This window comes from Ursus arctos, chromosome X, assembly GCF_023065955.2.
Source record: "Ursus arctos isolate Adak ecotype North America chromosome X, UrsArc2.0, whole genome shotgun sequence".
Lineage (NCBI taxonomy): Eukaryota > Metazoa > Chordata > Mammalia > Carnivora > Ursidae > Ursus > Ursus arctos.
The window spans coordinates 106,878,148-106,896,024 of record NC_079873.1 but is presented as its reverse complement, the minus strand read 5'-3'; the positions used below and the strand labels follow the sequence as shown (position 1 = coordinate 106,896,024).

Genomic DNA, 17,877 nt, shown 5'->3' with positions numbered 1-17,877 from the left:
CAGGCCCCTCGGAGGTTCCGCATCCACTCATTAAAAGGGCTCTTTGTGGCGCTTGACGGGTACGAGAACCTAGCTTTGCTGGCCTAGTGAGCGGCATGGCAGCGCTTTTCGGGCCATGCAGGCCCATTTCCCCGCTATGCTGGGGCCCTTGTGTGGGTCCCCGAGAGTCACCATATGAAACACGCATCACCGGGGCCACAGAGACCGACTGGGTGCTCTGGGCCGTCGCCCCAAAGGAGGGCATGGGCTGTCACGTGGTTCCGTGACAGCTCATGAAGCAGCGACCCGAGAGAGGGCTTTCTGCGAGAGGCACCAAGAGCTGAGACCTTGTTCCCTGGCCAAGCCTTAGAAATCCCCAGCCCAGTCCCCGAGAAGAGCGGTTCTCACCCAGGGCAACCCCTCACAGCAGGGCGATCCCCAGCGGGGCACACACAGGCAGCAAGGGCCGGCGAGATTTCGGTGGTCCCCACTGGGGAGCGGGGCGGACGGGGAGGGGACGCTCCTGCCTTCCGGAGCGCAGAGACCAGGGATGTGGCGGAACGGCCTGCAGCGGTGAGCACAGCCCCCCACGCGAAGGAGTTCCCAGCCCCCGGCGCCCACAGTGCCGCCTGCCACCGGAGCACAGACCTTGCCCGGAGCGCGGCCCGCCCACCCCATTGCCTCCTGTTTCCCCTAGATACCTTGAGGCTCAGGACGCCTCAGTTTGCAAGGCAGGGTCCAGAGGGAGGACTTGACCCCCCCGCTTCCCAAATATACAAAGCAGCTGAAAAGGTCCGCTCCACATGATGGCAGTTCAGGTGAACACGTGGTAAGTGCGGGTCGCCATGACGACAGAAGCAAGGCCACTGTTCGGAATGCCCTTTCGGAGACACTGGGGTGCCTACAAATACAGGAGGACGCTATTTCAAAGTGTGAGGGCCCAACAGCTCTTAGGAAACGGCCGCATGGCACGGGTCAGGGAAACCTTGGTTTCTTTGTTCTTTGCTCAACTGCAGAGGTTCAGGACCCCTGACATTCTTGGTCTTCAGGTGACTTTAAAAGCTGAACTTGCAGTCAAGCCCTGTCCGGCTTTTGGACCAAACGGGGCTCAGCCTGTGGTGACTGACACTGGCCGGTGCTTCGGCGCCGAGCTCTCGGGGGAGGAAAGCTGTTGGGCTTTGGCGTGAACCTTTATGAGCCAAGACGCCTAAATGAATCACGCTCTACAGACTGGCAGGTAAGGCTGGTTAGAGGCCACAGCCAGAGTCTGGTCCACACGTCCACACAAGCAGGGTCTCTGGCATGGTCGCAAGGCACAGACACGTGTCCCGGGCTACCGCTTTGGCCTGGGACAGGATGTCAGAAATGGGCAGGGGTGGTCCACGTTGCCACTCGCAGACTGGCCCCCAAGGGTCCAGGCGCAGTGTGCTCTCCCGCCTCCCCCGCCCGTCCCCGGGACCCTTTACACATACGCCCCTACCCACCCGGCAGAGGAGCTCCTTTCCCCCCAGAGCGGTCCTGGCAAAGAAGTCCAATCAGCTCTTCGGGAGACCCCCAGCTTCTCCAGTACCTCAGACATCCGTGATGGCACTGGGGTGCAGCTAGGGCAGTGGGGACCCAGGCCAGCATGAGGATGGGATCCGTGGGGTTCGTCCCGGATATGGCCTAGTGGCGGCCCCAGCCTCCTGGAACCTCCCCGTGGATGGGCACAGGGCAGCCAGGAGCCCACCTCCTCGGTCTCCTGCCTTCTCAATGGGGAGAGCCGGACAAACGGGGACCTGGAACCAGGCTGCTCACCAGTTCTTACACCCCCTCCCCCACGCTTGAGCCCACCTCAGGCCATCATGGACGAGAGGGGCCAGGAAAACCGTCTCTCCAGACCATTAGGGAAGGAGGCACTCAGGGGACTCACCCTTTCATTCTTCCCAAGTGAGGCGAGAGAGTCAGGGGCCACTCGGAGCACTCGGGGCATAGCCTGGCGTTCTCTTGCTGACTCAGGCTGATGCGCGCCTGCACTTCCGTCCCTCTTACTGACCACCTTGTCACCTACTGGGGACCCTGTCCTCCTGCCTGAGCACAAGGGAGGCAGGATGCACCGGGGAGAGGGACGTGGAGTGGGTTACCGAGCGCCATTGGGGGAGAGCGGGCGGAAGCTGCACTTCTGTGGACGGCGGCGTCTGACTGCACCCCGGAGGGGGTCCTGCTGTCCAGCCACTCGGAGCTGATACCGTCCGCCTCTTTGCTCCTTAGCAGACAGGCAGATAGCACGGTCCCTCGCTGGCATTCTCGGGTAGGGCCAAAGCCGATAGTCACCGGGAGCACCGCGCCGAAGATTGTCGTGCTTACGTCTTGCCGAAAGGTTTGCACACCTTCTTGCTGTCATAAGCAGGGGCGACGGTCCCCAAGCGCTCTCCCCTGCATGGTGGGCGCCCTCACTCAAAAGAAATGCTCCGTTAGTTTGGGGCACGATGGTTGGGCAATCCCCGCAGCAGTCACCCAACGACATGTCAGGCTCAGCTTGTCACCCCGATGGTCGCCCCAGATGCCAGGCCTTTCCTTCAGTGCTGTCACCCTTCCCTTGGGGGCTGTGGTGCTCACACAAGATAGGACAAGGCCCCCGAGCACTCAGCACGAGGTCTCCACAGCCCCAACTAACCGAACTCCCCACGTTCAACGGCCAAGTTCTAGCAAAGTGCTGGGTCCCAGGTGAGCAGGACAGTCCCGAGCCTGCCTGCTCGGTGAGGGCAACGAGCAGCAGAATGGCTCGCTGCACGGGGGATGTTTCAAGAGCACCAAAGGAGTGGGCCCTCCGACAGCTACGGACATGCTGCCTCCCGAGTGCACAGAGGGAAGGGGAAGACCTGGGCGGGACTCCTTGGTTTTCCCGGGGATCGGGGGACAGCGAGGGCCCTTTCCCAAACACCGCTGGAGCAGGGCTGGGGGGACAGTGGAGCCTAGGTACAAGGGCGTCTATGTGCACACCGAGCCAGAGAAGCCCTGAGTCTCTCCTGGTGGCAGCTCCCATGCCTGCTGGTCACCATCCAACAGCTTGTGGAGGCCAGGGGGATCTCCTGAGAACCCAGAGAGCCCCAAAGCGAACAATGCAAAGACAGACAGAACTGCAGGAAGAAACAGACAGTTCTACAATCAAAGTCGGAGACTTCACTATCCCGTGTGGTGGACTGAATTGTGTGTCCTCCTCCATATTCATACGCTGCCACTGATGTCACTGTGTTTGGAGAGAGGGCCCTTAGGGAGGGGACTAAGGGTAAACAACGTCATAAGGGTCATAAGCCCCAATCTGATGGCACCAGTGTCCTTGTAAGAAGAGGAAGACACAGTGCAGAGCTCTCCCTCTCTCCCCGACCTACCTACGAACAAAAAAGAGTCTGTGGGAGGGGCACGGCGAGAAGAAGGTCTCCTACAAGCCAGGAAGAGAGGCTTTCCGTCACCGGGGACCAAATTTTCCGGCACGTGGGTCTTGGACCTCTAGCCTCCAGAACTGTGCGAACAGGAAGGCCTGCTGGGTAAGCCGCCCAGAGCGCGGCCTTTCGTGAAGCAGCCCGAGCCGGCGGACATAGCCCGCTGTCAATGAAGGAGAGACTGACCAGCCAGAAGCTCGGTTAGGGAATCAAAGACTCGAATGGCACTCGAAGCAACGGGATGTAAGGGCAGCTCTGGAGAAGTCCCCCCAACGACAGACTGAATATGCTTCTCCAGTGCACTTTCTCCAGGAAAGCCCACGTACCCGACCACAACACATCCCTCCAGAAACCGAAGAGAGTTCCAAAGGACTGACATCAAACAAGGTGTGTTCTCTGGCCAAAAGGGAAGGAGAGTAGTCCCCCGTCGCAGAAGGAAATGGGGGAAACTTGCAAATAGATGGAGGTCAAGCAGCGCATTCCCAGGTAAGCGTGTTAGTAGGCCACGCCTGCCACAACAGAAGACCACACACTGCGTGGCCCGAACAACAGACGTTGATTCCCTCACAGTTCTGAAGTCGGGAGTCCAAGATCCAGGTGCTGGCAGGCGTGGGCTCTTCTCACAGCCTCTCTCCTTGGCTCGCAGGTGGCCGCCCTCCTGCTGCCTCTTCCCATGGTCCCCCCTGCGAGCATGCACGCCCCACCCCTGGTGTCTCCTTCCATATGCCCTAACCTACTCCTGCCCCGAGGACACATTGGATGAGAGCTCATTTTAACGGGCTTCCTTTGAACTCGGTTGCCACTTGAAAGGCCCTGTCTCCAGCAACGGCCACACTCTGAGATGCCAGCGGTCTGGCGGCAACGTATGACTTTGGGGCGGACCGCAATTCCGGCCAAACAATGACCAATGCATCACACCGGGAAACAACGGGAAACCAGAAAAGGCTTTGAAACGAACAAACACTATACAAGCGTGCCCAAGCTTGTGGGGCGGGGCAAAAGCAGCCCTGTGGTATTACAGCTGTAAATGCCCGCGAACCACAAAGAAACAAAAACGCCAACATCTAACCCACACCGTCGGCACACTAGAGAAAGAGCAAAGCGAACGCAAAGCAAGCACGAGGAAGGCAGGGAGACAGAACGGAGAGCGAGGAGATGAACTAGAGAACAGAGAAACAACAGGGGCCCTGGCCGGCTCAGTCGGAGGAGCGTGCGACTCTCGATCTCGGAGCTGTGAGTTGCAGCCTCTCGCTGGGTGTAGAGACGACCTACGAATAAAATCCTTACAAGAAAAAAGAAAAACAATAGGGAGAATTGATGCAAACAAAAGTGTGTTCTTTGAAAAGATGAGGAGAAGTGACCAACCTTTAGCTTGACTCACTGACAGAAAAAGACAGAGGATTCAAAAGATTACAAATCAGGGGCGCCTGGGTGGCTCAGTCCTTAAGCATCTGCCTTCCGCTCAGGGCGTGATCCCGGCGTTCTGGGATCGATCCCCATGTCAGGCTCCTCTGCTGGGAGCCTGCTTCTTCCTCTCCCACTCCCCCCGCTTCTGTTCCCTCTCTCGCTGGCTCTCTCTCTCTCTGTCAAATAAATAAATAAAATCTTAAAAAAAAAACAAAAACAAAAGATTACAAATCATTCTGAAAGGCCGCATACTGTATATGAATCCAGGTCTACGGCGTCTGGAAAAGGCAAACTTCTAGAACCGGTTCAAAAGATTGGCGACTGCCACGGGTTTGGGAGAAGGGAGGAAGGACCAACTAGGTGAAGGCAGGGGATAGTTGACGACAGTGAAACCGTTCTGTGTAATACCGTCCTTGTGACTATATGGTATGATGGGTTTGTCAAAACCCATTGACCTTTACGGCACGAGAGCGAACCTTCACGTATGCAAATGGCACACATGCACGAAATCACATCGGCGGTCCGGGGAATGCCAGGCAGGAACGCAGCTGTCCGAGGACTCCAACTCTGGCAAATGTATTACAAACGTATGAAACACCCTTACAGGCGGGTGTGGGGGGAAGGTGCTCACCTCAGTCACTCTGGAAGTGAGGGAGTCTGTAAGACTCGAGGCCCAGGGCATGTCATAACCACCGCGTTCTAGTGCATGGAGCTGTTTCCCGAGGCGGTACGTCCGCGTTAACAATTCTGATAGTGCTACAAAAGTCCACTTGAATTGAACACACACGCGAATGGCTGGCCAATAGTGGGAGCCACGCTTCTCACTGTTGAAAGGGGCGTTTACTTATAAACAAGGGCAGGAGGCTAGAATGATCCAGGGGGTACTAGATTAGAGGTGGAGTCAGCAGCACGAGGCCACGTTTAGCTTCCTACAGAAACAGACGATTACCCACGGCAACGTTTATAGGTACATGTGGACACAGGGGTCAGCGCACCTGTATATGATTCCTCGCTCCATCAGCAGAGAGGGCCTTAAACTAGTAACACCCCAGCAGCATGGGCACAGCTAGCACGCAGATCTTGGCTTCTAAATCCATTCCTCAAGGAAAGGAAGCAGGGCTCCTTAAATGTACGGACGATTCCAGGACTGGGGCAGGAAATATGCAACGTGAGCGACTAACAAAATCTCAGTCTTCCTGCTACGTGTTTGACCTTTACTCCCACACTGCTACCACACTCACAACACTTCTGACACTTCTGTGGGCTCCCCCTGCCCTCGCACCAAGCGATTCTCTGCCACACCAGCTGGGTATCCCGATTCAATTACTGATTCACTTCCGACACTCTCTACCCGGAGAAAGCACCAGATCCCACGGGGTAAGGGCCCAGTCCCACAAGACTGCCTCCCACTTTAGATGCTGGTCACAAGTAGGAGGTCCCCAGGTTACCCACAGCTCTGAGTGGGCTACAAATCGGAAGTTCCCTTGGCCTTCCCACCGCGGAGCCGACGATTTGCTAGGACAGCTCGCGGAACTCAGGGAAACACTTATGCTTACCACTTCATTAAAGGGCAGGAAAGGCCAGATGGAGGCATCCACCAGGGGAGGTCTGGGAGGGACCCGGGCACAGGACCATCTGTCCCTGTGGACTTGGGCGGCATCACTGTCCCGGGACGTGGATGTGTTCACCCACCTCGAAGGTCCCCACGCCCCTATACTACTGGGATTTGATGGAGGCTTCCTCATGTTGGCACAATGGATTATTCAGGCCACGTCCGGCCCCTCTCCCCACTCTGGAGAATGGGGGAATGGGGCTGAACATTCCAAGCTTCTAATCATGGCTTGGCCTCTCTGGTGAGCAGCCCCCCATCCAGGAGTCATCCAGGAGCCCACCCAGGGTCACCTGCTTAGAACAAAAATGCTCCTGGTGCTCTTATCTCTTGGGAAATGACAAGGGTTTTAGGAGCCCTGTGTCAAACATGGCATCAAAGGCCTACATGTTAGGACAAGAGATTCTCCCAGCTCCCCTGTGTACAAGGGCTTTCAGAGCCCTGTGTCAGGAACCGGAGCCGGAGACCTGTATACTACAGGTAAGGACAGAGACAGAGAGAGAGACAAGTCCGAGAGACAAAACATAGAGCTACAGATAGAGAGATATAGAGATCAACATCGCATTATTTCACAAAGAGCCTGGAGCATCTTGTAGTGCCAGACAGTAGGGATGTGGTAAGGAAAAAAAAAAACAAACAAACCCAAAGAAACAGCTCTGTACATCAGAGAGACTCAGAAGGCAACTGAGACGCTTTCCGACGACCACATTGCTGGAACAATCTGAGCAACCAAATAAAGGAAAATCGCAACGTGCCCTAAACTGTGAAAGAAAACATCCTCGAGTCCACAGTGAGAGAAATACACGGGCGAATGGGAAAGGCACAAACGCACGAGAGTCGACAAAGGTCCCCCGCAGTAGAATGCCAAAGCACCAAAGTACACAGTGCTCTCTCAAAGAGGGGAAGCATGGTCCCTCGCCCCGGAGGTCAGGGCTGTGCAGAGTGACTTCCTCCCAAACAGGACAACGCAGGACGGGCAAAGAAAAGAGTCTCTTTACCGTGGGGACACCTGATGGCCTCGACCTCAGCCACATGCTCAAGGTCAACATCAACAGTGACAAACCGTCCTCCTAATCCGTATCCACCCTCCATACGATGTGGTAAGAATCCCTTTGCTCAGTGGTCTTCCTCTCAGAAACCTGTAGCTCCGGTCTAAGCCTGAGAAATCTGTCAGACAAACCCCAACGGACAGACATCCTACAGTGTATCTGACCGGGACTTCTCAAAACTGTCAAGGGCATCAACAACCACGTCTGAGAAGCTCCCAAGGCCAGCAGGAGTCCTAGGAAGACGCGACAATGCGACGGAATGGGGCGTCGCGGGTGGGATGCTGGAATGGGAAAAGGGACATCAAGCAGAGGACTAAGGAGACCCGAGTGCACGGTGAACTTTAGTTAATAATATCGCATCGACGTGAGCTCCCCAGGCGCAACTCACATACCCTCCTGATCTGAGAGGTTCGTCACAGGGGTAGTCACAGGGGAAACTGGGGCAGCGGTGTATGGGGCCTCTCTCAACGAGGCGTGCAAGTTTCGGCCAATCTGAAACTCCCAACCTCCAGTCCATGGAAATTTGGAAAAATTAAATGGATGACGAACCTGTTTTAAAAAGCAAAGAAATCAAGCAAACACAGGCACACACAACCAGGCAGTGGGAAGGATAACCTTCCCCCTGAAGACTCCAGCCCTTTGCCCTCCATGAGCCCCCAAGCTCGATTCGTCCACCACTCTGGCCTCTTCTGCCTCACTTGCAACTCGGGACCCCGTCCCTCCTCTCCAGCCCCCGGCCAGGCCTAAAACGTCCTGGCATTCATCTCATCTGGACAACGGCAGGATCCCCTCAGGGCCCAGCTCCACTGGCAGCCCCCACATCGGTCACCTGAGCGACCTTCCCAGAACACAAGTGCGATGGCCTCCTGCCTCCACACAAGGTTTTCGGCGTCCTACCCCGTCGAAGGGGCACCTCCATGCCTGGGCCTGGCCTCTAAGGCCTTGTGGGCCCAGCCCCGTGGACAGCATGGTCTCCTCCGCCCCTGCCCTGGCCTCCTTGAGGTCAGCGGGTGCTCGCCCAGGCCCCTGTGCCGTGAGGAGCCCGCTCAGGACCCCGTGAGCGGGTGCGAGGTACCCGCGCCACTGCGGCCTGCTGTAACATAGATGCTCGGGAGGCGTCCATCACACGGGGGGGGGGGTCAGACCGTCCGTAGGGGTGTCCATTCAAGCAGTTCTCACGCACACAGCCTCAAACTGGGCACCAAGCAACGCTCGCAGAGCTCTGGGCTGCGACGGGCACAGCAGGAGAGGAGGCCCGGGGAGGTTAGATGCCTTCCCCAGCGCCCTGCACGCTCCGTGCCCAGTCTAGCAGCCCTGACCGTCACGCCAGCCGCCTCCAGAACAACCTAGACCGTGTTTGCTCGGTTCTGACACGTGAGAGGAGCTAGCCTGGGTCACAGATGTTCAGCGGGAAGGAAAGACTCCATCAGCCCACATACACGGGGATCGGAAGACAGACACGGACTGCTTCAGAATCTTCATGGCACGGGGCAAAGGGACACCGTAGACAGACAGCAGCGAAAGCTAAGTCTCTGGACACCTAATCTGGGCCGAGCACCTTAGGTACGGGTGGCAGCGTGTACAACGCACAGCAAGGCCTGGAACTTGCACTGAGACTATGCCCGCTTTACCCAGCCAGAAGCTGAGCCCTAGGGAGCTTACCCGCCGGGTCAGCGTGTGAGCGGCGGAACTCACGTTCACACTGAGCTGCCTCCGGGAGCAGAGCCCGGGCCGTGCACTGGCCTGAGGGGTCTTCCCCACAACCAGCGGGGTTCCAGCTGCCCTGCGTGGGGACGTCAGGCCCGATGCTTCACGCACGTCCCATGACTCAGGGGGGGGGACCCCAGGAAAGCCAGGCAACGATGCCGTCGAGAGCCTGACACTGGACGCTGCCCACGTGGCCTCTCCCAGCACCTTGGGGTCACCATCTGTCCGAAATCGATTCCATGCTCTGGAGGCTAAGTGGGGCCCGGACGCAGTATGTAAGGATGGAGAAGGCCCGCTCGCACGTGGCTGTAGGAGCGATGGCCCACCGAAGGCTGCCCTGGGCTTCAGGCACGGCCTCTGCTCTCCCATGCCCCTGCCCAGTCTGGTCCCCTTCTATCCCAGCCGACCGGGTGGCCCAACGTTGTCCTGCAGGCTCACTCCCCTGGGCAGGCTGAAGGTCAGGCACACAGCAGCCAGCAGTTCAAAACACCCATGCACCGGGGTCTAGGGCCTCTCACTGCTTCCCCACGGGGCTGAGTGTCTGGGGGGACACTTGGCACAGACCCTCTGTCCGGGTGCTCGGCAAACGTGACTCTGCCACCTCACACGGTCCTGCGGATGCCCCCCGTCTCACACCTCACCTCCCGCCATCGGCCCAGCCCTAACCCTGTGCTCAGCCCCAGCTCAGCACCTGAGTACAGGCCCAGAGGCCCGCCACTTGCTCATGAAGGGCCCCAGGGAAGGTGCCCGCGATATTCGCCCCAGAGGAGGGCAGGTGGGTGGGAGCCAGATTGAAGGTCAGACCCCTGCCGAGGAGGCTGGTGTCAGAGCAGGCTTGGCCTCGGCAGGGCAATGGGGGCTTCTGAGAGAAGCAGGACCGGGGCTGACACACCTCAAACCAGCCCCTCCCGGGGGTAGGCTCAGGCCATCTGGAGATCATCACATCGTCCGGCTGACGGGCAAGGGGGCTGGTGCCTGGTCTGCCCCACCCTGGCCACAACTGCCGGGGACCTGGGCGATGTGTGGCAGCACAGACACCACGCAGAGAACCTTGCACCCTGGACATGCCTCCCTGAGGGTCCCTTGTGCTGGGGCTGGGGGCGACCTGAGGGCTACATCCCAGCAGTCCATGAGGGCCTGGATCAAACACCATCTCACACCCTCCAAGTCCGTTCCCTCCAAGGACAGCATGCAGTGTCCCTGCTTCCATCCTGGAGTGCCCCAGGGGCTCTGGTCCTGGGACGTGGGCCAGGAGCACCCGGCTCATGATGTCGCCCAGGCTCCAGCTCACCTCGGTCTCGTTTGCGCTCCCATGAGCCTCCCCTGCTCCGGCCAGGGCTGTCCAGATGGGATCTGGTGGGCGTGCGCCTCCTTCCACATCTCCTGGGGCGGCCGACCCTCTGCACAGCCTGCCGCCTGGGAACCCGAAGCCCCCTCCTGCTCGGCTGCTTTCAAACTCCTCGTTTGAGTCTAGGGGTGTATGGGGTGTGTGGGGGAGCGTCCTGGCGACCACCGCCGCCCTCTGCTAGTCTCTCCTCTGCTCCAACGGCCCGATTGCAGACACCGGGGTCCCAGCTGGCTCTGGGGTTGGCTGACAGGTGCACACCCCCCTCTCTGGCTCTGCCTGGGGAAGCGAAGCCTCAGCGTCAGCTTCACAAGGCCACCGGCTTCACGAAACGGTTGGTGGTACACAGGAGTCCTCTGAAAATAACTCATCATGGTACACAGTCTCACAGTCACATGGCGATGACCGTCCTTTACGGGCCCCTAGGACTCTCCCCACCGGGCTGTCCAGCCAGCTCTTTAGGAAGCACAGCCACGATGAGAGGGGACTCCTGTCTGGGGACTCCCCAGGCAAGATGAGTGCAAGAGAACCCCGCACTGGGGAGTGAGCACTTGGCAGTGGGGAGAGAGGAGGACAACAGCCCAGACACTGCAGACTGAGGCCAGGCTCAGCACAGACGGGGTAGTGCATGCAGCAGGGGACATGGGGGCTGTGGGCCGGACCCCAGGAGGAGGACCCTCCAATCCCAGCACGGCCAATGGGGAGCTGGCTGCTGGGCTCCCCAAAGGGATGCATCACGGCCCTGAGGCGACTGCCGGGCTAGCTCAGAGACCTGACAGCGCAGGGGGCACGAAGGGTTCCTGCAGCCCCTTTCCTGAGCGGTGGCTCCTCTGGGGAACGCCGCCCGCCCTGCCCAGGGCAGTAAGGCACACACGGCAGGCATGTCCCATCTAGGGGTAAATCCGCCTGCCACCGGGGTCCAGCTGAGGAGACAGAGCGCTCTGTTCTGTGTCGTCATGGCTAAAGAATGAATCCATGGCCCCTGGGGCGCCTCCTGTAGAACTGCCTGTGACAAACGTGATTCTGCCACATGAGCCTTCTTAAGCGCACGAGGACTGGCAACGCAGCGTCCCCCTGAGGCTGGGGACAGGAGGAAGAGGGGCCCGAGCACTGCACGTCTCTCTGATTCACTCCTGTGTACTACATACTCAACCCAAAGCACCTTTCCTACTTCGTGGTGGCAAACCCCCCTCATTTCTGAGAGGGCTGCCTGGGAAAGTCTAATTTACTTGAAATTCTCACCTTTTCCAAGTGCCCACCTACCAAGGGGCATGGGCTTCAAGGGCAGGATTGCATCTAACTTTCCCGAATTTGCACAGTCACGTGGCTGTGGTTCACTGCACCTCAGTGGGGGTGATCGCCCTCCTCACGTCCTAGCCCCTTTCTGCACTTCCCATGGTAATAACCTCCCAAATCTCAGGAGGCTGAGAATGTTCTCTTTCCTCTGATGAAAGGTCGGAACCCTAACCTGGGAGTCTCTGTTGCTGTCCCATTTCGGGAGAGGTCCGAACACGCGCACACTGGCGGACGTGGAGCCGTGGTGCTTGGGAGATCTGCCCCGTGTTACTTTGACCTCCACCCACCACACCCCCTCCTCCAAACATTCTCCCTTGCCGTGACGTATCACGGAATTGGAGTTCAAGTGGCACCTCAGAGAACAAAGCGGATCGTGCTCTCTGCATATGTGCCTCCAGGGGGACAGATCATTCCATTAGGGTGAGGGTGGGGCAGGGGTTCTTGCCCAGCTCAGTGCAACTAACTCATAGGACCCCCAGTAACAGGAGAAGACCAACTCGGTTCCTCTTTTGAGCTCCTCTTCCATTCAGACCTCTGGTGTTCCATCATTCCTTCCCACTAACACCCAGCCACTGTTTAGGACTGGCCATGGAGAACTCCAGGAAACCCGAAGGAACTCTCATGGCCTAGGAGACAGCGAGGGGTCCCCCAGCCCAGAGACAGAAGGGCTGTAAGTGACTTCTCCATTCCCCCATGGAAAGAGAGTGTCATTCACAGAACATTCCTGGAGAGGACAGGGATAAAGCCACTAAATCATCACTGACTTCAAAAGCAACGGGACAGCGGCCCAGCACACTGACCCTTCTTGCCGCAGGACAGTACTCGGCCCTCTCCAGAATCCAATGCAAACTGCTCAGACCATTTATCCATTTCAGACATGGCTCTCTCCCCAAAGGACCCCATATCCAAATACCGTCACTGTCACATACCAACTTCCTGGTGACCAGCTGCACAGAAGCCATCATGGCGCCCCTCTGGTCTCCCCAGCCACCCAGGCCGGGCCAGGGGCATTTGCACTGCAGTGCTCGCCCCAGGAGCCACACCCCCTCACCCTGCTTCCCCTTCTTCTACAGGGCTCAGGGCATCCTTCCCCTCCTTCCTGCCAGCAACGCGGCTGCTGGACACAGTCCCCTATGCCTGGGACGGGTCCTGCTTCTCCTGGTGTTCTCACTGCTCACCCACAGGGCCTTCCAGAGAGCAGAGCTCAGCCCTATCTGGGAATCAAGGAGCCAGCGAGCAGGGCTCCCTCTGTGCTGAGAGGACGTTTCTCCTCCTTTCGTGAAGGACCAAGCCAATGCAGGAGCACACATCTGCATGTGCCTTTGGCATTTGCACAGTGACAGACAGGAAAGCATCACAAGCAAGAATCGACAAACTTTCCTTTCGCCAGTCCCTGACCCCCATCCCTTGCCTGCTCTGTTCTTTCGCCTTTCCAACCCCTCCCTAGGCCAATGCCCTGTGAGTTCGGTTGAGCACAATGAGGCAAGGGGCCCAGGCTGGTTTCCAGGATATGACAAAACTCATTTTTTCTTAACAATTTCTATTTATTTATTTGAGAAAGTGAGAGTACAAACAAGAGAGAGGGAGAAACAGAGTCCCTACTGAGTAGGGAGCACAATGTGGGGCTCGATCCCAGCATCCTGAGATCATGGTCTGAGCTGAAGGCAGATGCTTAAACAACAGCCACCCAGGTACCCCGAGAACATGACAAAACTCTTAACTCTTGAACTGGGTAAGAACAAATGCTTTGGGGGGGGTATGTCACTCACACACTCAGCCGCCAAAGCGGATGAAACCTTCTGTACCAAGGAACCCCACTGGAGAGCTTACTCGAGGACACCAAGCTCTGCATGTGGGAGTACAGAGAACAGCCCCCTCCCATCCCCCCCAAGGAGGCTCCTTGCCCCGCTTTCTTCTCCCAACCCTACCTGGCCCTGCACTCCTTAGAAAGCCCAGGGCTGCTTCTTCACACACACACACACACACACGAACAAACATTAACAGGAAAGAACCAGCAAGCAGCCTCACTTCCAGCCCAGCATCCCACAGGAGAAACTTCCCCTACCACCAAAGCCTGGAAAGGGCCTGGCCACCCCTGGCGCTCAGGCCCCCTCTTCCTCATCACTCACAGACTCTTCACACAGGGCCAGGGACGATGGCTGCTGCCCGCGACTGACCCGCAGCAAATACTCCAGCACTTGGAACTTGCTGGTTTCAGCATAGGCCCTGGGACCCCACAGGAACTCGTAGCGGGCAGGGTCGCTGCCGGGCACCTGCCGGTACTCCACGTACCCTTCCTGCACCCAGACATTGGTGAGGAGCTCCCTGGGCTCCCCGTAGATGATGTGCTCCCTGCTGGCGTATACCCCATGACCCCCAGCACTTCCCACACCTTCTCCTCCGGGGCACAGTCACCCTCCAGGACGATCACCCCCAAGAGCACCACCAGGAGGCCGGTCTTGGGCATGCCCTGCTCACCACTCGGCAACCCACCGCAGGTGAGGCCCAGGACGGTGACCAGGACGTAGGAGTGGTCGCTGGGGTCCACCTCCTTCACATCCACGCCAAAGACCAGCCGCATGCACTCGGACGCTTGGCCGAAGATCACGGGGAAGGCGTCCTGGTAGTCGTTGCCGACCACCTCCAGCATCTCTGCCTGGCTGGTGCGCTGCTGGGTGAGATACTTGAGCACCAGGAACGCCACCAGGTCAGCAGCCTTCCCCTGGACTGTGTCCTGGAGCAGGGGCTGGGCTTCCTCGGGCTCCCCCCAGCCGCTCGACCCCTCCTCATCTGGGCTGCTGGAGCCATGGTGGGGCTGGCCCCATGCAGTGGCTGCCAGGCCAGTGGGGGAGGGGCAGGCACTCTGAGGGCTCTGGGGAGCACTTGGGCCCCCAGCAGCAGACCCCTCCTCCGGAGGGCCCAGAAACAGGGCAGAGCAGGAGATGCGAGAGGGGCTGGACTGGGAGGAGGCAGAGGCTGAGGAGGAGGGACATGGGCCCCCCTCCTCCCCAGCCCCGGACAGCTGTGCCTCCACCAGGCTCTGGGCCGGGACTGGGTCTTCCTCCAGCTGCCAGAGCTCACTCCTCCGACCCAGGGACATGGCGCCTGTCGGGCTGAACCTGAAGACAGAGGTGGGATGGCTCCTCAGAGTCCAGCCGGCCTGCAGAGGCCTGAGGTCCCAGAGCTGACAGTGGGCTGCTTCCTGCTTAGGAGAGGATGGGAAGGGCAAGCCCCTGGGTCCTCACCTTGACCTGTGGCACTCCCCTGCGCCTCCCCTGCTCTGTGACCTTAGGGACTCCTGCCTCAGGCAGAGACCTCGACTCTGAGTTCTTGAAGCCCCTGGAGGAGAAAGGGAGGGGCACCTCAGGGTGCAGACAGGAGGGCTGGGTCGGACTCTGTGAGGTCCCCACCAGTCCAGGCTGGGTGGTCCCCTCCTTGGCCTCTCAAGAGGCGGCTATTTCCCCTGCCAGAGCCTGGGCCCCACCCAACGTGGGACTGAGGCCAAAGGATCACAGCAAGGCCACGCAGCCCTGAGACTCCACAGAAGGTAAGCTAGGAGGCCCACATCTGGCCACAACTGCCAAAGGTCCACAGGGCTTGTCACGGATGTCCAGGGATGGCCAGGCTTGGGGTTCCATCTGTGCTGGGATGGGTGTGCCTCTTGGTCGATACCTTGACCCCACGGAAGGCCTGGGAAAACTCTCACCCGCCCTGTGCTGAGGCCTCATCTCCGGAGGACGCCAGAGGGAAAAATCAGTTAGCCCACCATTTCCTGTGTCCCCATGGCTGAGAGAAGTAGCAGGGCAAGCCTGGTCCCTAGGGATCCTGCTGTGGGAGGCATGCCCTCATTTCTCACCTCCATCCCCACCAGGGCCAGGGCCAAGGTCCCTGCCTCCCCCACTGACTAGAGTCCAGACCCTCAGGCCCAGGCCCAGGCCCTCCCCTCCCTGAGACCAGGGATCTGGAGAGGAGGAGGGGCTCAGCCCAACAGGCTCCACCCAGGGTTCCCAGGGTTCTCAGGTAGGGCCTGGCCAGATTTCTAGGCCATCTCCTCCTTTTCCTGAGGGGTGGGTTCGGACCCAGCCCCTCCTCTCTCAGGGGTCCCCACATGGATTCTTGGCAGTACCAGGGACTCCTGTGTGTCTCCCAGGAGGGCTTCCTCAGATGACCTGACTGAGACCTCTCCCAGCATGGTCCTCTCGTGCCTGAGAGCTGGGAGAGAAGGGTGAGGACGCAGCAATCCACGCCCTCCCCCTGCACCCCACCCAATTCACAAGGAGCTCAGATCGGGGGTTGGTCCCTCTGTCCAGGGGCAGGAGTCCACTCTTTGTCCCTAAGGTGCTCACGTTTACTTTCGGCAGGTGCTGGAACTATCCCTTCTCCTATCCTCAGCATGCATCCTGCAGAACAACGCCACCACCCCGCGGAGACCCAGGGGAGAAAGTGGGGTGCTTACTTTTCTTGACTCCCAGCCTGGCCTCGCAGGACTGACCACCGGGGCAGGACTTCATTTGGGACCCCTATGTCTGCGTGGGGGTCTGCTCAGTCCTCCCTCAGAGTCTTGGGGCTCCACCCTCTGCTGACCTGAGGCCACAATCCTCAGACCAAGGCTCTCACCTCCCTCAGACCCTGGGTGCAGAAGTCAAGAACACTTCAGATGTTCCCCCCAGCTTGGGGGACATCCAAGAAGGAGCCCACAGGCAACAAAATCACTGTCTGTTTTAGGCTCTAAGGTCCTCAACGCTCACCCTGCATCCCTCGGGGACTGCCCTGTGCTGTCCCCAGTCCTTTCCCCTCTGACAGCCCCACGCATCCGTGAGATCCAAGGCCAAATGTGGGGGTGCGACAGCTGCCCTATGGCCTCCCGTCGGTGACTCTGTTCTGGGGTCCAGGGTCCATGCAGTTCTCCCTGAGGGTTCTCGCCTTGACTTCGGGAGGATTTGACCTTCCCTGCTGCTGACCCTGATCTGCCTCTTACCCGAACCCCCAGACACTCTATGACCCGGATGTGGAAGTCTGGACATGCCACTTGTCCTCTTCCCGCTCAGGGGCTTCCCAGGCCTGATGCTGTTCTGGGGTTCAGGGTCGCTCATGTCCTCCCACCGGGTCCTCGCATCCAGTCCCATTAGCCCCTGCCCCTCGTTTTTTAAACCATGGCCCCCGCTTCTGTCAGACCTGGATGCGGACGTCCTGACACACTGCCTGTGGACTTGGCACCAACACGCCTCACAGGGCTGACAGCAGGGGCAGGTTTCAGTGCGCTGTCCCTGTTCTGGAGTCCAGGTCCCTCCCTGAGTCCTCCCTCAGGGATCTTAGCTTGAGCCTCAGCACATCTTGTGTTCCTCTCTCTGCTGTCTCCAGGCCTGTTCCCTCAGACCAAAGCCCTCGCTGCCCTGAGAACCATGGGAAACGATCCTGGATGGCACATCAGGCAACAAAGGCCAGGGATTCCCTGAGATGGGTTCCTTCGGGTCACTTAGGCCTATCCTCTATTGCCCACCTGCACTCCCTGGATGGCCTGTGCCTTCATCCCTGCATCTGAAGGCCGCTCCTTACAACAAGCTCTCAGTGTCTCTGGGACCCAGAGCCGAAGTCAGGACACGCCTCATGTCATGCTTGTCCCACTCAAGGGCCTCCCAGGACTGATTCCCTACTGGGCCCAGGGTCCCTCTGTCCTCCCTCTGGTCCTCACCTTGACTCCCGACAGAAGCTGGGCCCTCCCAGCCTTCCGACCTGAGGCCGTGCTCCTTACCGCACGCCTCCTGACTCCTGAGACCCAGAATCGGATCTGCAGGCTCGCTATGCATCCCCATGGCCCCCAGGGATCTTCCTGGACTGACACTATGGCCCCACCCCTGGGAGATCTCCTCTGTCCTCCCTCAGAGTTCATAGCTTGACTCGGGTTACTGCCTAGGCCCTCTCCTCTGCACACCGGAGGGAGGCCCTGCTCCTTCCACCCAGGCCCCCAGGGTCTCTGACACTGGGGATGCAAAAGTCCTGACTCACCACCTCCAATCCCCCCTGCACGGACCTTCCCTCACTGCCTCTGTGCTGGGGTCCAGC

The 17,877-nt window shown here is 59.0% G+C and overlaps 1 pseudogene; it reads right to left on the bottom strand.

The window, feature by feature from the left end:
• Window positions 1-13,916: 13,916 nt before the first annotated feature.
• On the bottom strand, window positions 13,917-14,914 carry LOC125281775 (melanoma-associated antigen 4-like; annotated as a pseudogene).
• Between the last annotated feature and the right edge of the window lie 2,963 nt (window positions 14,915-17,877).